Source organism: Palaemon carinicauda, chromosome 3 (genome assembly GCF_036898095.1).
Source record: "Palaemon carinicauda isolate YSFRI2023 chromosome 3, ASM3689809v2, whole genome shotgun sequence".
Lineage (NCBI taxonomy): Eukaryota > Metazoa > Arthropoda > Malacostraca > Decapoda > Palaemonidae > Palaemon > Palaemon carinicauda.
Genome location: NC_090727.1, coordinates 82,029,831 through 82,050,198, shown reverse-complemented (window position 1 = coordinate 82,050,198; position 20,368 = coordinate 82,029,831). Strand labels below are relative to the sequence as shown.

Below are 20,368 nucleotides of genomic sequence, written 5' to 3'. Positions count from 1 at the left end.
AATGGAGGGTGGAGAGAGAGATGGAGGTGTCTCTCTTTTCCTATTTATCGGTGATGAGGATCTACCAGGTTTTTGCACTTTCCCTACCACAGGTGCACCTGGTAACTTTGTTTCGGATGGAACTTCCATCAAATCAGGCAAGGACATGGCCTGAGAGAGGTTAGTACTATTGCTGGTAATGGGGGATGAAGTTTGTATAGAAGTGGGCAGTGCCGCAGTTTTAATACACAGTGGCAAAGCCTTGGAAGGCAATATGCTTACCTTGTCACGCAAAACTTTACAATCATTAGATGATGTATTTCTTTTCTTGGAGTTACTGGCAGCACTATGTGGGTTCGATGTCTCCTGTGGTATATTTTCTCTTGATTTCAGTGCCTTTGCATAGCAGTTTGGTTTTTTCAGTAGTCTTTTGGCATGTCCTACACTTATGTGTTCTACACTGGATTTGTTGAGGGCTGCTTCTTCAAACTTATAAATCTCGCAGCTCCTGACAGTGGATTTATGGTTTGAATTGCAGTTCAAACAGCTGGGCTCAAGTGTACACTCTCCATGATAAGGTTTGGTACAGATGCTACACATTTTTTCATTTTTACAAACTTTAGAAGGATGTCCAAATTTGAAACACTTGAAACATTGTAAGGGTTTTTATTTGAAAGGTCGAACTTTTATTCTTTCATTTTCAATATCGATGTGGAAAGGCACATCAGCATCCTGGAAAGTAAGGATAATCATTGACGTCCCAGGAATCTTGTGCACTTTCCACATTGTTAATGGGCACATAGCTAGTATTTCCTCTTCTGTAAATTCATACAGATCTTTATTGAAGACTACTCCCCTTCCGTAACTAAAGTTTAGGTGGGGTTTGACATCTAACATATCCTCATCACTGCTTGTCTTAAGGTTAGACAGTATAACTGATTGCGTGGATGATTTTGCATGGATTAAGAAGCTATTTTTCCCAAAGCGAGATATATCACCTGGTGCAATGGTTCCTACCTTTTTCTGAATTAGTTTGCTAATTTTAAAATAATTCCCATAACTCCCTTTAGGTTCAGCAACAAGCCACATTGGTGGTTTTGGCTTTCTTTGGGGGAGCATAGTTAAATCGATATCTTTCTCAAACCAGTCAGCAGGTCTATATACATCCAAACTGTTTGGTATCTTATCACATAGGGCACCCATGACATTTAGGTTATTAATTTTGATATCATTGATGTTACATATTGCATTGAATGCTTCTTCATGATTATTATAAGTTATCCATGAATGCCATTTTTCATTTTCAAGTTTCATTCTAATTTCTTTTATCACTCCATAGCATCTAAATGCTTTATATATCATATCATAATCAGTATTTATTGGAATTTGGGTAACATGAAGGATTCTTAGTTTCCATTTGTTACCCGACTTAATTGGGTTTAAAACATTAGTAGAGGGGTCTTTTTTTGTTCCTAGGTCAACAGAATTTTCCTTAATTGAATTAGCAGAGGTCGACAACAGTGCCGGGGGAGAGTCAGCGTATCCAGGGGATGGGGGTTCGTTACTTAAAGAATCCATTAGACGAGAGAGAGAAAAAAGGGTTAGTTTGATGTACCTGCTCGAGAATGTTAGGCCATCACACGTCAGAAAAGAAATTTGCACTCTCCACTATCGGCACAATGAGAGTATACTTCCCAAATGGTCCACTCCATACCCTACCCGAAGGATAGCATGAAAACAGATATAGAGGCACAGGTATAAGCTGAACCCGCCTGTTAGGACTGAGACCAAGAAACTATGGAATCATCCTCCCCATATCTGTAATGACGGGCTTCCGGCAAAAAGCCGAGAGTCCTATCCCAAGCACTGGATCCCCCTGGATTCCGAAGACCCAACACTTGAGAATAGTTCCGCCAAAAAGGTCCAAACCATCTTCGGGATGGCTGAAATCATCCAATACTCTCACATATAGCTTTGAATGCAAACACCTCCCAACCATGATACCTCCTCCCACTCATCAAAGCAGGCAGCAATAAAGGATGTATGAACATCCCCGCTGGGGCTACAAAGGATGTAGAAACATCCAAGCCATAGGAGAAAAAAAAAATTAAATAAATAAATAAATATATATGTACATAATGTATACACATATATAATGAGGGAAATTTTTCTCAGAGTTTGGAAAGAAAGACAAAAGAAAGTTTATGAAATTAGGATAAGGTCGAAGTAATATTGAGAAAAAAAAAGGTGAAAGAGAGAAATTTAGATTCGAACTGGGGGAGCAATTTCCCCAAGTTCGAGAGCCCTCTTGCCCGTCACCAAGCTTCAGGACGGGAATGAAATGCCGTGCTGAAGCTCAATGACTTCATCAAGGCATTCTCTCATTAAGAGGGTTCCAGGAACTGTCTTGTCTCTGGAAGAATCGGAACAATCTTGTAGGGGGAGCTCCTCCGATCCCAGAGATCCTTTAGGTTCCACTGAATGCTCCTGAGATTCTGTCTTCCTTGAGGGACCAGCTTCTCCAAAGACACCAGGTGGCCTATCAACCTCTGCCAATCCTTTGCTCTTCTGGGTTGATCCGCTAGGAAGGGGCAGAGGACCTGGTCCAGATTGTTCAACCTGTCTATTGACGGAAAGGCTCTGACCAGTAAGAGAGTCTAGGACTATGCCCAAGTACGTCATCTTGTTGGTTGGGGACAGGTGAGACTTTTCCAGGTTGATGGTGATACCCAGGGTCTTGCAAAAGTGTAGAAGATCTGTGCCCTGTTGTTTCAAGACTTCCTCTGAGGAAGAAAGGAGTAACCAGTCGTCCAGGTACCGAATTAGACGGATTCCTCGTTTGTGAGCCCAAACGTAGACCGTCATGAAAACCCTTGTGAATACCTGGGGGGCTGTGGAAAGTCTGAAGCACAGGGCTCTGAACTGCAAGATCTGGGTACCCCACTTCACCCGGAGATACTTCCTGCAGGCTGGATGAATTGGAATCTGGAATTAGGCGTCCTTGAGGTCTATGGATAACATAAAATCCCCCTCCCTCAAGGACTTCAGGACCAACTTCGAGGTGTCCATCTTGAAATCGGTCTTTCGTAAGAATTTGTTTGAGGGCTGACAGGTCCATCACTGGTCTCCAACCTCCCGTTGCTTTCTCTACCAGGAAAAGACGACTGTAGAACCCCGGACCAGGAAGATGAACAGTCTCCATTGCTCCCTTTTCTAACATAGTGGAGACTTCCTCTTGCAAGGCTGCTCTCTTCAAGGTGTCCTTGGGGGCCAGCCACTCTGCCTGACTTGCTGGTATAAGGGGAGGTGGAGCCGCCAGGAAAGGAAGCCTGTAGCCCTCCTTTAAAACAGTCACTGTCCACGGTTCTGATCCGTGAAGTTTCCAAGCTTGCCAAAATAGTCTGAGGCATCCCCTTACCTGAGGCTTGGGCAGGAGAGAGGGGCCTCTCACCCTACCTCCTTCGGGATGAACGTCCGGAACGTCCTCTCCTGGCTGAAGGGTAGGCTGTCCTAAACGAGGAAGGAGCTGAGTTGGTTCCCCTTCGGGTGGGTTGCGTTGCCTGTGACCACAGAGACACCGAGGAGTCTCTCCTTACTTGCGTAGGAGAAGAGCGAGAAGTTGAAGGAGCATCGGAAGCAGGTCTCCTAAACCCAGGTCTTCTCATTGACTGGACTTTAGGTAAGACGGCCTCCTTCCTTTTCGCCAGTTTCTTCACAACCTCCTCCGTCTTCTTAAGGGGGAAGAGCCCTTCGTCCCACACAGTCATGTTCCGGAGAGCCTTAGCTTTCCTGTCCGGAATTTTCTTAGAGAGATTTTTCAGGACAGAATCTCTCCTTCTCAACACCCAGTTAGCTGACAGTGCTAAGGACTGGAATGCCAGGAACTTCAGAGCGCGGCCCCCCGAGCTGACTAACTCTCTCAAGGCATCTCGTTTGGCAGGGTCCATAGAATCTGTTGAAATCTGGGTGCCCACCAGAGTAGAGGCCCACCAGTCCAACCATGAGGCGACATTAATAAGGTCCTTTGACATTTCCTCCATCATAACAGCTTCTGCCTGGGAGAAGAAAATAGGTGCAGAAGCAGCCCTGTTCTCCGGGGCACCTTGACCTAAAACTTCCAGAACGTCCTCTAGTTTATTGGCTCCATGAGGACGTCCCTCCAAGGCATAGTACTTGCTCTGGGACTTAAGGCCTTGGAGGAGCTTGGAAGAACTCTGCCCCTTTGAGTTGCCCTTGTTACGGTTCACCACTTTATCAATATGGGACCGTCCCAGTTTGACGTCCCTCGCTTCTGGCAGGGCTAACGATGGCTTTTTCTGGACCGGTTCCTCCATAATGCTATTTAGGCTAGACCACCAGATGTCTTCCTCCGAAGGTACGAGCTCCTCGATCCTATGGTGCTTCCTTATCAAGTTAATCACCCTCCTATACGCGGAGTCCTCCGTTGGTCCATCTCCCGGGTCACCATCCGCTTCCTCCATCCGGCGAAGTGGAGTGTCGCTGACACGGGCGACTCCGCTCTGCCTAGGAACGAGGTTGGGCCTTTCGGAATAGACGGGAGCCTCTGCTGTCTTTTGGTTTTTCAACAAGGGGACGGGCTCCTCCGTGGGGTGTTCGACGGAGCGATCCATGCACGACTATCACCTCCACGGGCTGACTCGTCGCGGCTGCCCGTCCTAAGAGGCGACTCCCTCCGCTGGGCAGATTGAGTCTCCTTCGAGGAGGACTTACGCCTGTAAGACGAGGAGCTAAAGTCCGAGGCTGAAGCCGACTTACGGCTGTCGGAGGCCCTTCTAGGAGGAATGTCTCCGGTAAGCCTGACCGCATTGCCCGTACCGTAGTAAGGTCCTTAAGCTTACTGCGGGGGACTAGGACCCACTGCTCTTGCTCCTTCGCAGGGAACGAGACCTCCTCCTGCTAAACCGAGACCTCGATGTAGACCTAGAGACGGACCGTCTTCTCCTGGATCTTTCTCTCTTCCTCCTGTGTCTCCTCTGAACTTCTTCCTCCGACAACAAAGAAGACCCGGCTGCCGACGATTCCGACCCCTCTCCATAACGGGACCGAGGTACAGGTGGAGCTTTGCTCAACACCTGTTGGGTACCTGACGTCGAAGACTGTAAAAACAGCTCGGGAACTGCCGACGAAGGTGCTGGGGGCGCAAACGGGCGATCCAAGAACGGAAAACAGGAGCTCAGACCTTCTTCCACTCTCAAAGGAGACTTAAACGGCGTCCTCGGTAGACTCCATCCAAGGGGATCTTCTTGCGGGGAATCTTCTCTCTCTGGGGCGCCTTCCGCTGCGGAGGCGCCTGAAACATCCACCCAAGACTATGGAGAAGAAAAAGGAACATGTTTATTCCACATGGGGTCGCCAGCCGAGACGTGCTCCCCTTGCACAGGAGAAACGTCCCGCGGACCCCCACTAAACATACTTTCAGGCCCCTCACACGCCTTTACAGAAACAGACACCCCAGAATCAAGACCTTCCTGGGGAAGAAGCACTAGTTTCTTCCCCTTAACAGAGTTACCTCGTCCCCTACTCTGGGTAGGGGAAGAAGAAGGAACTCTATCAGACCTTTCACCAGCCGATGTTGCAGGAGAAGAAAAACTTGCCTTCCTGGGAGATTGCTTCGAAGACTTCTTTTTCTTTGTCCCAAACTTAACCCACTGAACCTCGCTCCACGTAACACATTCGGAACACGTGTCCGAAGGCGAGCACACTTTACCCCTACAAGAGGAACAAAGGGAATGCGGGTCCACATCGGGCTTAGATAAGAACGCCCCACACGACTTCCCAGCCCTAGGCTCAGGACAACGGTGGGTATGCTCCATCACACACTAACTCAATACCGCCAGACACAGGAACGTAGCGGAAAAAAAGAAAGAGAACACTAACAAACACAAGGAAAGCACAAGGGAATATAAGTTAAAAACGCGAAGCACAAGGGAGAGCACAACGGGCCACATGGACACACACACGGTACACAAGTCGGGGACACAAAGGGTCGCACTGAGATAAGAGGAGCGCCGGGATGATATCACGACGCGACCAGAGAACTTACTGAAGGTCAAGACCCAAGCTCACATGTGGCCTGCCTCGGAATTGCCCTTAGGGCACGTATCCTTCCGCCTAGGCCTACCATTACAGAAAACGGGAGTAGGGTAAACTACACAAAACTCTGGTCGGTTTAGAGGAGGTTCCAGGTAACTCCTAAGAAAGTAGTTCGAGGTAAGTTCCTGTGTTGGAACAATCTATTTTTAGGTGAGGTAGCCAAGTCGTCCTATCGAATGCAATTCGAGGTAAAGCGGACTAGGGTTCAGCCTAGGCTAACTCAGAGGAGAAGAGATTGCTCTTAAATCTCTGAAGGAGATTAGTATCGTCCTACAAAAGACTAGGAGGTATCAGTCTTTACTTAAATAACGCGATACAAGAGCAATCGGGGACATGTATGAAAGTATACTAAAGCTCCAAGGCTAGTAGCCTAGAGGCGGTGAGAATCGATTACCTAAATCACCGAAACATTCTCGTATACTATCTTTGGAAGAGGAATGGCTAGACGCCTAGGGTAGGAAGCCTAGCGTAAGTGAGGATCGGTTACCTAAATCGCCAAAACCATGAATACTATAAGCACAAAATAAAATTTCCTAGCAATGAAGGATAAATAGCTAAATTTATTAAAGCGAAATATACCGGGAAGGTCATTCTGTTTGACTAAATGACACATGCATAGCGAACGACAGCGTCCATGACGCCTCCGGTTAGGCAACAGCTCTTGTTACGTTAATTGAGCCTTGAATCGAGGAAAAAACTGGCAAGAGCTTACATTTATATAAAGTAAAGATAATACTCAACTTTCCAGAGGCAGATGAGGCTGGAGAAAACATCATAGCGAGAAAATAATCCAAAAATAGCGCGAGAGCACTGGGAAAACACCGAGTAAGGCTACTACAAATGAAGGAATAACAAGATGGCGCCCGGTCGTGACATCATACAGGTACTCAACAGTAGGAGTAGAGCGTGACTTAATAACGGCTCTCCTCCAATTCTTGCCACTTTCCTCTCTCGAAGCGTAAACGCTATTAGGGGAGTAGATAGCTACGTGGCGTGTCAAGAATACGTCCTCTGATATTATGCGATATCCTTAAAGGCGAAAGCCAGGGATATTCGCTCCAGGAGTTGGAATTCTTCATACCTTTGGTAAATTCTCTGGGATATATCACTGCAGTCAAATATAACCTAGGAAGCTACTTTAAAGGAACTTCCATCAGGACAACATGGCCTGAGCCCAAAAAGATGGTTTAGATTTTTGGTCCTCTTGGATCACCGATTAGGTTCGTCCATGAATAAACAACTTAAGCCAAGAGGTTAAGCTATAGAATAGACTTCGGCATGACATGAAAAAGCCACTAATATCATGTTTATATTTATTAGACAGTTGACCTTCCCACTACTGTACTGCAGGACCAATCAAGAGTTATCATAATACATCACATAAGTATTATACCTCCAAGACAATATGTAATGAGTGTTGACTGACACCTCCCTATATCTTGCTTTTGCAATTTAACAATAAACATGTTTGAATACTTGTTGTAAGCCTATAACTGATGTAAAAAGTCTTTAGAAAATCTTTAGGGTAATTTATAAAATAAATACTTTAAATGTTTAGTTTTACTATCAATGTCAAAAGTAACTTCAAACAATGAAAATCTTACTGGAGGAAAGTCCTGCTCTGATGCCAGACAACTCGGAATCCCAACTGTTTACTTGCGACAAACGAGGCCTTTATATTCTTTTGGAATCCCAAGAAACTCCCTGAATAAACCTAAGTATAATTAAGAGATCCTGGAAAACACTAATTTTTCAATAGCCAAAGCTGATGAGGGTCAGGATGCTAATTTAAAGCAACAGCTCCAGGATTCACCAGTTTGGAATCTGAATATTGTCCTGAAGTTCATTATGGGTGACAGGTTTGAGCCCTTGCATTCAGCTTCATTTAAGGACCTCACGACGAAAAGACTATTTTTGGTCAGTCTGGCGACAGCTCTGTGTCGGTGGGATTCATGTCTTTTGCTTAAATGACTGGATTTTTCGAGATCACAAAGCTATCTGCTCATTGCAGTTAGGCTTTCTCGCCAAGAACGAACACCCTTCTCAACCTTGACCCAAGGCTTTTGAGATTCCGAACCTTTCGTATGTAGCTGGAGAGGAGTTAGTCCTGTGCTCAGTAAGAGTCCTGAAGTTATATCTGAACTGAACGTAAGAGTTGTGAGGCTAGTCGGAAGCTCTTTGGTGCTCGGTCTAGAAGTCCTCGTTACAGATGTTGAAGAATGCTCTTTCATTCTTCATCAGGCTCTTAATTAAGAGGCTCATGCACTTTGCAGTAAGGCAGACCAAGTTTTTATAAAGGTCAAGACGCTCGAAGCTCAAACTGTAACAACTTCGGTGGCCTTCAAGCAGAATAGATCGTTGTAAAGCATTAAGAGCACAACCTTTTAGAGGAATAAATCTGTGTTCGCTTCAAATTATTTGAAACGTGTCCAGACTCTTTTTGAGGACTGCTTCACTCTGGGACCATTCGTAACAGCGAGTGCAGTAGTGGGGGAAGAATCCACCACTATGTTCCCATAATCCTAATACCCTTTTCTTCTCTTGGAACTTTTGTATTTTTATGGTTGCTTGGAGATTGGTTGACAGTCTTCCACAATCATTGATTCTAAGCGACAACCCTAGTAGGAAAAGCAGGATGCTATAAGCCCAGGGGCTCCAACAGGGAAAATAGCCCTGTGAGGAAAGGAAACGTGAAATATTTTAAGAACAGTTTGTATTCTTTGAACATTAAAATAAAACAGAATTTTTCATTTAAGATAGTTACTTTAATCTTAGTTTTATGACATTATATAATGCTTCTTTGTATTTGCCTATGATAAGAACAGGTTTAATCAAGTATAGTACATCTTAGTTGATTTAGTATATATTTTGTTTATGTTGAAAAGGATGTATAATTTCATACTGACTGTGATATAATTATTGTTAAAGAGAACTTGTTTTTATTTGAATAACTTTGTAAAGCTTCTTTTGACATAAGCTATTTATACAAACTTGCCCGCCATCTCTATCCCCCTTGAAGTCCTACCTCCAAGCAAAGTGAGTAAATCACAGGTGTGTGAACCGGAGTGGTAGCAAGCTACCCCTCCTAACTAGCGGCGTGGGTAGTTAACCCTCGCTAAATTTTAATGGCTCTTCATTTCAGCTCAGCCAAAAGTATAACCCCTAATAAATAGCTAAGGTTTGTATAGTTAGGAAAAATACAAATTATCTACGAATTTGTTATATTCAGAGAAAAGATTTTCCAGTTCAGCACTTTCCTTGCCAGAGTAAAGTTGACAGACAGGAAGAGTTTACAAGCCTTTACAAGGCTTTGAAAATTCATTCATAAGGAGAAAGGCTGCAACAATATTAAATCATCAACAGTCTCATATTAGGAACATGAATAGAGATTCTAGATATGACAATATCATATAGTTCTGAATGTCTTCCCACTCAAACTTGTTAGTTCCTTTGGTTGCTGCAACCTCACCATCCTTGGGAGCTAAGGATGGGTGGCGCGGGGATTGAGGGAGTCTATAGGTCTATCTGCTGAGACGTCAGCAGCCATTGCTCGGCCCTCCTTTGTGGAGAGGCGGCTTGGCTGCTGATCATATGTAGGTCAGTCTCTAGGACTTTGTCCTGCTTGATAGGGCAATGTTACTGTCTCTTGCCTCTGCCATTCATGAACAGCTGTTAAACCTTTAAATTAGCATCCTGACCCTCATCAGCTTTGGCTATTGAAAAATTAGTGTTTTCCAGGATCTCTTAATTATACTTAGGTTTATTCAGGGAGTTTCTTGGGATTCCAAAAGAATATAAAGGCCTCGTTTGTCGCAAGTAAACAGTTGGGATTCCGAGTTGTCTGGCATCAGAGCAGGACTTTCCTCCAGTAAGATTTTCATTGTTTGAAGTTACTTTTGACATTGATAGTAAAACTAAACATTTAAAGTATTTATTTTATAAATTACCCTAAAGATTTTCTAAAGACTTTTTACATCAGTTATAGGCTTACAACAAGTATTCAAACATGTTTATTGTTAAATTGCAAAAGCAAGATATAGGGAGGTGTCAGTCAACACTCATTACATATTGTCTTGGAGGTATAATACTTATGTGATGTATTATGATAACGAACGGAAAGAGTTGTACAAAAAGAATTTCGAGATTCTTAAAAGTGTAATTGATGCCATAGTTTTTTGTGGTAAGCAGAACATAGCATTGCGTGGTCGACGTGATGATAGATCCAGCTCTAACAGTAACACTGGAAACTTTTTGTCTATTCTGAATTTGTTGGCCACACATGATCCAGTGCTAAAATGTCATCTTGAGTCAGGAAAATGTAACTGTACTTAAACATAAAAAACCATTGGTAGGTATCTGAGAAACAAGGTAACAGCCGATTTGTTAAATGAGACTCACTCTAAATATTTCAGTGTCATTGCACATGAAGTGACTGACACCGCCTCAAATAAAGAAGTACTGTCTGTGTGTCTACGGTATCTTTCAGGAGAAAACCAGATCTATATTTCGGAAATCTTCATAGATTTTGTTAATCTAGATCGCACAACAGGGGAAGCTATTGCAGATGCAATTCTTAAATCTCTAACCGATAATGGTTACACCTATCAAAACCTGAGAGGCCAGGGGTACGACGGTGCCTCTGCCATGTCATCCTCTCGAACTGGAGTAAATGGGAGGATAAGGCAGATTGCATCTCATGCAATATACTCTCACTGCCAAAGTCATCTGCTGAACCTCAGCATTGCATCCTCATGTAAACTACCCGCTGTGCGGAATATGATAGTCTCTCTGAATGGAGTGTTCCTGTTCTTTTCAAATTCTCCCAAATGCCAGTCATTGTTTGAAAAAGTTCTGGAACAGTCAGATAATTACAAGGGGAATAAGAAAAAAACTTCTCAGCCTATGTAAGACCCGGTGGGTTGAAAGACATGATAGTTTCAACACCTTCCATGAACTATACATACCTACAGTAACGACCGTGGAAGTGATATTCAGCCCACATGAGTTTACTGATATCATAGGAAATGATGATTGGAGTTGGGACTCTGATACAAGAACCAAGGCCCGTGGCCTTTTCTCAACAATGAAGAGCTTTGAGTTTGTTACTGCATTTTATGCAACAAAACAAACCCTGTATGCAATACGCCCAATTGCAGTGAAACTCCAAAGGAGTGATCTGGACTGCTATGAGGCATATAATATGGTTGATTCAACCATTAGAGAGATTAAAGGTTTGAGAGACAGTCTAGATACCAAGTTTTCTCAGTGGTTAGCTGAATCCTCAAAGCTCACAGAAGCTGTTGGGGGATCAGTGGCAAGACCACGTACATAAATCTAGCAGCCCCACTTGTGGATCATCTCCTGAGTGAGATGGATACTCGTTTTAATCATGAGTCCAGGACTGCTGCTACGCTGTTTGAGGTAATTCCAAAGTTAATCCTGGAAAATCATGACCTTAAGAATCTAGCAGAGAAACTCTTGTATTGGGAGAATGACCTTCCTTCTCCCCTGTCGCTGACTGACGAGTTAAACCATTGGAAAAAATAGTTTTTCTATAGTGGACCAGTTGTCGATAAATCTTAGAGAATGTATAAGGCTGTGCGATACAGACATTTACCACAACATCTATGAACTACTTGCCATTGGCTGTGTGTCACCAGTTGGCAGTTCAACGGCAGAAAGACAGTTTTCAGCATTAAGACGTGTAAAAACCTACCTCAGGAATAGAATGAGTGTTGAGAGGTTAACTGGGCTATGTCTGATGCATATACACCACAACGTAGAAGTTGACGTAAAAGCCATTATTGGAATGTTTATCAATGAAAACAGTAGAAGGCTGTTTACTAAGAACATCTTGATGGACTAGATTATTTTGGTGCGAGTATATCGCAAAATATGAAAAACTATCTCACACAAACACACCATCACTCTTAGTCTATAAAAATGAAACTATCAAATTAAATACCAGGAATTGTCTTTCAACAAAAATCTTAGTTTCTTGGGTCAATTCTATTTGTACTCTGTATTACTATGACATTGTCAGTGAATGATTTATCCATGAATTGTATAAAATGGTGTTTTCTTGTGTGATTCATTGCATAAGAAAAGTATGTTGTTTACAATATTCTGTATTTTCAATTTTATGATGTTTGAGATATCAATTAGGTGCCAGGAATTGTTTCTTAATATTTTTTTTTTTTACCGGTGTCGTAAAAGTCTTGAGTTTCTTAACTCAGATCTATTTACATTTTCATAACAACAATTTATATTTTGATGAATAAAATAATGGCATAAATTGCAATCAGTGATTTTTGGTTCTTCTCTAATAATATTGTCTATTCCATTAATTTTTGAGCAAATTTGTAAAGTGCCTTTTTAAGTGATTACAGGTGCCCTTTTTTCCTTAACCCCCTCTCACTGAAAAGTCTGGATCCGTCCTTGTTTGATGTTTCAAACGATTTGAGAAGTTTCTGTAGGTCTTTAACATTAGAAAGGTCCAAGTCTTAGTGCCATGAATACGCTTGCTACATTCTCTTGTATCCTATGATGGTAGAGGATAACAAAATTGCATTTCCTTCGAAAATGTAACAGGAAGTCAGCAATCTGAGTTACAGAAGTACTGGGCGAGGAAAGAGAGTTGACTCTGTACCCCTCTCTAACAAACCTCGTATCTAGATTGTTAAACCTTGATGGAAGAAGTACTCTTTGCTCCTGCAATAGCTCTAGTTGCTTCCTTCGAAAAAAAACTCTAGATCTTGCGAGTTTTCCGATAATCTGAAGACAGACAGATGAAGAGCTTGGACATTTAGATGGTACCTTCCAAGTGGGGTTGTTTGAGTAAATCCACTCTTAACGAAAGACTTCTTTGAGTGTCTACCATCCATTGCAGTACCTCTCTGAACCACTCTCTGAGGGCCAAAAGAGGACCACTAGAGTCAATCCGTTCATTCCGTATGATACAAACTTTTGTATCACTGTAATGAATTGAACAGTGGAAATGCGTACAAGTCCATGTCACGAGCTGTTTGACGCTCGGCGTCGCGTCTCGATGGACGCTCGGCGTCGCGTCTCGATGGACGCTCGGCGTCGCGTCTCGATGGACGCTCGGCGTCGCGTCTCGATGGACGCTCGGCGTCGCGTCTCGATGGACGCTCGGCGTCGCGTCTCGATGGACGCTCGGCGTCGCGTCTCGATGGACGCTCGGCGTCGCGTCTCGATGGACGCTCGGCGTCGCGTCTCGATGGACGCTCGGCGTCGCGTCTCGATGGACGCTCGGCGTCGCGTCTCGATGGACGCTCGACGTCGCGTCTCGATGGACGCTCGACGTCGCGTCTCGATGGACGCTCGACGTCGCGTCTCGATGGACGCTCGACGTCGCGTCTCGATGGACGCTCGACGTCGCGTCTCGATGGACGCTCGACGTCACGTCCTGCAGGACGTCCTATTCCGCTGGAAGCTCGGCATCCCGTTAGGTGGACGTTCAACGTGATGTCACGTCTGTTTGCTCGACTCCTTGGGTTAAAAATGGCTGTTGTAAAGATGTTCGTCATCAAGAACATCTCGACTAGTAGCCTCACTACGCTTGGTGTCCAGGTGTGAAGTTACCCGACACTCAGGGTCCAGGCCTGCTACTCTCTTGTTGTTCGCAGGCTGATAAACTAGCACGAGCAAAGAGATTCTGTTGCATATCTAGCAGCATAATAAAAATAAGGTCAAACTGTTGTGGTACCGGAGACGTCACGTCTACCGCAAGCTCTCTTTCTACGCCGTTTAAAAAACACGCAGAGCGTCCAGAAGACGATAACCAGTTTGACGGTGGAGAAGGAGCATGAACCGATGTTATGCTAGGCTCAGACAACTGTCCTGCAACTCGGTGAGTTGGACGTTATTTGACAGTTGCCGACATCCTAAAAGGATGTTTGGTAGGAGAGTCTCCTTCGGTGGAAAGAAAAGTGAAGGTCCAGTAGAGAGTTGGGTTCGCCTGCTGTATGGGACCGGAAAAACAGCCATCAAAGTAAGTATTTTTCTTCCGCAGAGTAATGGGGAGCATAACGAGAAAAGGAGAAATATCTGCTGCAAAAATCTAACAAGAAACATGATACAAGACAAGAAAAAAGTAGACAAGTTCATATTACAGAACTAGATACAACCATCTTGCAAATAGAGTAGAATACAAAATAGATTGACTGATATAAGAACCTCATCACTTTTAAGTAACTCTGGCACTTTATATCCACAATGACACTTCCGATATACTTGTAATAGTAAAGTGAATTACTATACTGACATAATGGTTTATGAACAGTTGTTGAAATACAAAAGGCCATAAGGAAAAGTTTAGCAGAGTTTAACGATGGGCTAGAAGACATACCAAAAAAGATGGGCAAATATCAATTAAGGTAAAGAATTTGATCTTTTGATGTAAACCTTTGATAAAGATTCAATCATTTCTTAAAGGTTTGTATTTATTATGAACACATTCACCTTACAATGACATCATTACTAAAACCTTCACTGAAAAAGGTGAACACAGATATAAGCAATTGGGGAAAATGTAGTGAGAAAATTAATGTGGCGTGTCAAGAATACGTCCCCTGTTATTATGCGATATCCTAAAAGGCAACTTTAAAGATATTCACGCCAGAAGTTAGAATTCTGGAGACCTTTAGTTTAATTCTCTGGGAATATCCACCGTAGTCAAATATACCCTTAGGAAGCTACTAAAGGAACCTTCCATCAGGGCGACATGGCCTGAGCCCAAAAATAAAAATTTAGGGACCTTTTCAACTGAATGAGGTGTTGCCACTTCTGCAGTAAATGTACAGTATCAAACCCTAATAGAATTATTAACAGGCAGAACGCATTTAAAAGTATTAGTAAAATGGGACAAACATTTCTCTATTCATATAAGATGAAAAAATTTATATGACTTTTATTTCGAAGTAGGAGGATCAGAGGCTACATCTCAATGAAATTATTATCTGGGATGCTTGAATTTGGTGAGAATATCTTTGCGTCCGTTATAATCCCATCTGCAAGAGAAAATTACAATTTTAATATGTTGTTCTTTAACTGTTTTAAATTGATTATTATTTTTGTTATTATTATTGTTACTACTACTACTACTAAAGTTGGAAAAGCAGGATGGTATAAGCCCAAGGGCTCCAACAGGTAAAACAGCCCAATGAGGAAAGGAAATATAAGGAAATAAACAATATAAGTAGTAATGAACAACCAAAATTAAACACTTAAAAAAACTACAGAAGGTCCTTAACTTTCAAACATTCGGAGATACCATTTTATATCATTTAATACAGTAAGTAAAATGACATTTGTGATAACCTGATGTATATTTCATATGAAACTAGACTATTTGTAGAATTTTGTAGCTGGAAATCACTGGCATGGGATTCAGGTTAAGCCTGAATTTGTAAACAAATAAACTTACAGTTTCTTGGCACCAATTAGGTTTATATGTTGAGGAGCTTCTGTATACTTGAATAGAAGTATGAAAAATATCACGCTAAAATACCTCGTCATTTCAAAACATTGTAATAAAAACTGCTTTCATAGATTACTCACTAATATGAAAAAAGAGAATTAAGGACTCTTGGCAAAATTACACCTACAATCAAATATCAACCCTAAAAATTTAGCTTCACTCGCACATGGGATCCGTTGACCTTCGATGTATATATCCGGGTCTGGATGTACTCCCCAGATACGACAGAAATGGGCAATTGTAGTTTTATTTAACGAGAACTTGAATCCATTCATATTGGCCCACTGTATAATTTTTTTCTAAAGAGAGTTGTATTTTTCTCTCAACCATTGCCATTCTACTTCCAGCAAATGGTATGGAGAGATCATCCACAAATAATGTCGAGAGAACATCCCGGGGAATGACTGAGGATATCCCATTAATTGCTAGTGCAAAAAGGGTTACACTCAGCACACTACCCTGGGGAACTCCTCCTTGTTGGAATTTACTCTGTGATAGAGTTTCCCCAACTCTCACTTGAAAAACTCTGTGAAATAAATGACTGAATAAATAGTGGTAGCTCTCCTCTTAATCCAAACTCATGGATTCTTTTAAGTATACCTTATCTCTATGTAGTATCATATGCCTTTTCAAGATAAAAAAAAGAGACTCACATGGTGCTGTTTAGAAGCAAAGGCTTCACAAATGTAGGACTCAAGTCGTATCAGCACATCAGTCGTTGAGTGCATTTTTCTGAATCCACATTGAGTCTGTGATAAAATACCCTTCTTTTCAAGGTACCCCATCAGTCTTACATTGAACATCTTCTCCATGATTTTGCATAAACAAGATGTCAATGCAGTTGGCGTATAATTTGCTGCTAAAAACTTGTCCTTACCGGGTTTTAAAAAGGCTAAAATAATGGCTAGTTCCCAAACACTAGGATAACTATGATCATGCCATATTCTATTAAAAATGCTTAAAATAAATAACTTTGCATTAAAAGGTACGTGTTTAATCATTGCATATGGAATTCCATCGGGTCCAGGGCCTGTATTGTTACACGTAGCAAGTGCAGAATCAAATTCTCTTTCAGTAAAAGGAGAATTGTATGACTTGTTTTCTTGTTGCGAAATTTGAAACTTTTTCTTCAATGCTCCTATGATGATGACCAGGAGTTGCTTCATACTTGCACGATACATTTGAAAAAATGGTCAGCCAGGGCATTGCTAACTTCGATTGCTCCAGTTATATACTGGCCATTTACCATTAACACTGGTGGTGGGTTTGGGGTGAATTTGCCTGCAATCTTTTTACCTTTCCTCCACACAGATGATGCTGGTGTTCTACTGTTAATGGAGGAAACAAATGACATCCAAGACTGGCGCCTAGCTTCTTACATGGCACAGTACTGTGCTCTACATTTCATGCATGACTAAATTTTCCTCAATACGGCACATGCACAATCGAGTTAAAGACTTTCTTGTGGCTCTGTGCAGGGCAGTTAGTTCTGGTGACCACCAGGGGACTGGTCATCGTCTGAATATCCCTGTTGTTTTGGGAATGGAATTGACTCCTGCTGTGTGAAGAGTTCCATTAAGTAAGTCTATGGCATCATCAACACTTTCAAACTGTTCTGCATTTCCTTCAATTTCACTTAGCTCCCGAAATCTATCCCAGCCCGCCTTATCAAGATTCCATCGTGGCGATCTCTGTAAAGGTGGACCATTGTTGGTGTTTATAATAATTGGTGCATGATCACTAGTATGCCAATCATCTAATGTTCGCCAATTAAAACCGAGAACTGATAGGTCAATGCAGGACAAGGTACCTGTCTGAACATGAAAGTGTGTAGGCTCTCCTGTATTAAGGAGTCCTACATCTTCATTCTCCAAAATTGATGATATAATATTACCCCTTGCATTTGCCACATCACCCCATAAAGGATGTCTACTATTAAGATCTCGTAGTAAGAGAAAAGGTTGTGGGAGCTGTTTAATCACCTCTACTATACTATCCTATGAGATGTTATCATTTGGAGGCAAGTAAAGAGAACAGATTGTGTATTTTCTCCCTATATCAATCTGTACAACCACTGCCTGCAGAGGGGTACAGATGGACAAAGATATTTGGGGAACATCAGGAATGTATATAAGACTTCCCCCATGGCTCCCAGCTCGTTGATCATATGGTGTTCTATAGCTAACATACTCTCGAGGATAAGGAGTATTAGCATCGAGCTTGCTTTCTTGTAGACATACAGTTATAGGGGAGTGCTCACGTATGAGGAGCTTGAATTCTTCATATTTCGCCCTTAAACCCTGGCAATTCCATTGCAGAATGGAGGAAAAACCTATGATTTATTTTTTGGAAGACACCTTAGATGAAGTCTTCCCATTGGCAATATTTGATCTAACAATATTTCCCGGTGGTATCTCTAGAGAGGATCTTGATATAGTGGGTTTTGTGTTCTTCTTTTTCTTTGTGTCCTTTTGATCTAATTGTTGAGGAGGATGGTGGACCTCAACTTGAATTTCTGATTGGTTCAATTTGCCTTCTAGTTGATCAGAAACATCAGCAGACAAGACCTAATATTTATTTGAAATTGTGACTTTAATATTTCTTATGGTAGGAGGCGAGAGAGATGGAGGTCTCTCTGTTTTTCGATTAAAATGTTGTGATCTGTCAGGTTTTTTAACCTTCCCCACTATAAGTTCACCAGGTAAATTGGTTTCAAGTGGAACCTCCATCAGATCAGGCAAGGACACGGCCTGAGAGAGGTTTGTACTATTGTTTAGAATGGGAGTAGATGGTTTTTTAATACCTTTCAGATCTTTTAAGTATATGTTTTGATTTTTCTACAATTTCTGGATAGAGATTTTCGATGGGACTTTCAACCTTTTTAATTACTTCATATTAGAAGTGGGAATATAATTTTCGTCCGTGTGCTTGGGTAAGTTTTTCTTCAGAACCATTGAAAAAGGTTACCCCGGTCTTATCTGCTTTTCAAGAGCTCTTTTACGAGCCTCTCTAAAAGTAACCCTTTCCATGGTCCTAATGGCCTGAATTTCTTTTTCAAAAATGAACTTAACACAGCTTTTAGATGTAGCTGGGTGTGCTTCCCCACAATGTATGCAATTTGGATTTTCTAAGCATACTCCATGGCTATTTTTCCACAGTTGTCACAAACAGCTAGCTTATTTAGTTTTTCCTTGCATTTCTGGCTTAAATGGCCATACATTTGGCAATGATAACATCGCAATGGTGAAGGGATATAAGGTTTCACCTTCAAAGATAGCCAACCAGCTTTAATAACATTTGGTAATCTTCATTGATGAAATGTTATAATCAAAGTAGCAAGAGGAATACGTTGTTCTAGACCAACTCTCTTTCTCATTCTGACTACTTTAACTTCTCCTTGACTTTTCAGTTCATCCTCAATTTCTTTTTCCTCTATATCCAGCAATTCTGGAGCATATATCACACCTCTACTCTGGTTGAAAGTAGGGTGCGAAACACATTTTACGCTATGACCATTCAATGTTTTAAGTGTTTTTAACTTTTCACCTTGTAATGGGGATAGTGTGTCTATCAAGAGACTTCCATTTCCCTGGGGTAGAATTTTTGGCTGCCATCCACATAAAGTGACCATTTCCCTGTTAGCTTTGAAAACATTTACACGCTCATTTCTTCCGTTTTCAAATTCCAAGATAAATAAATTTTCATAATACTTCTACTTTTCTATATCTTTCTGTACTGTCATCATTTCTCTCTCTCTCTCTCTCTCTCTCTCTCTCTCTCTCTCTCTCTCTCTCTCTCTCTCTCTCTCTCTCTCTCTCTCTTTCTTCTTCTTCTTCTATAGTGTTTTCTTATCATTCTTTCTATAATGCATATAAGGTTCCAACGTTATAATATTAGAACCCGAGTTGGAGCTGTCTGTACCAAGGTCCAGGTTTGTATTTTCCAGATGGTCAACAGAGGGGTGGTTTTTTTCGGTAAGAGCAAGTCGGGTTATCCACCTCTTATCGGAGGATGTCAGTCTCCCTATCCCATGTGGCCCAACACGAGAAGAGGCTTCAGCGGGGACCAGTCCTCTATTAGAGAGGGGCTGCCTCTCTTTAGGTGAGCGTACACTGATCAGTGGGGGTAGTTAGCCCCTCCCACTGTCGACTCCAATGCCTGGCGTCACCCATTACCCGCAAATATGGGTGACTTAAAACCGGATCACTGGAGCCCGACTCTTAACAGACTTGGTCTGCACCCAATGGGGTCTGCCAGAGGGTGATGGCGTCTAAATTGGCACAGGTTGAGATGGAATGCCGTCCATCCCACACTGTGCCAACTCCAAAGCAGCAGCCAAAGTATATTCAAACAAGCCAAAGTCGTCAACAAGTTCAAGCCCAAAATGAAGATAAGGATAATAAAAGAAATAACCAAAAGGAAAAGAGTGCCGACTGATTTAATTGGATCGACAGCTGGGCACCAAGGTCCCGTGGGAAACTAGTCCCCACTGTTCATTAGAGCCCAGCTGCTAATCATCAAGGTTTCAGCATCTGGGAGGTCTCTGAGTGTGAATGTCATCTGCATTTATTTTATGTACGAGCCATTTATGGGATGACTGGAGAAATATTGGATGAAATTCCTCTAGGTGTCATTTTCATCACATGAATCGAAGCTCTATAAAATTGGATATATTTAAAATATAGCGGCTTAACACAGCTAATTTAATCCTTAATTGTTACTCTCTTATTCAAATAACATATTATACAGCCCAACCTTTCTAGGCAGTAAACA

The 20,368-nt window shown here is 42.1% G+C and overlaps 2 long non-coding RNA genes across 4 annotated transcripts in view; one reads left to right on the top strand and one right to left on the bottom strand.

Annotated features, from left to right (window-relative positions):
• The window catches only part of LOC137638354 (uncharacterized), a 475,922-nt gene that overhangs the window by 368,458 nt on the left and 87,096 nt on the right, over positions 1-20,368 (top strand). The gene's annotated exons all lie outside the window — the stretch shown is intronic.
• The window catches only part of LOC137638355 (uncharacterized), a 41,698-nt gene that overhangs the window by 10,462 nt on the left and 10,868 nt on the right, over positions 1-20,368 (bottom strand). The window contains exon 2 of the long non-coding RNA XR_011044101.1: positions 14,986-15,125. This is a non-coding gene — a long non-coding RNA (uncharacterized lncRNA). The remainder of the gene's footprint in view (positions 1-14,985; positions 15,126-20,368) is intronic.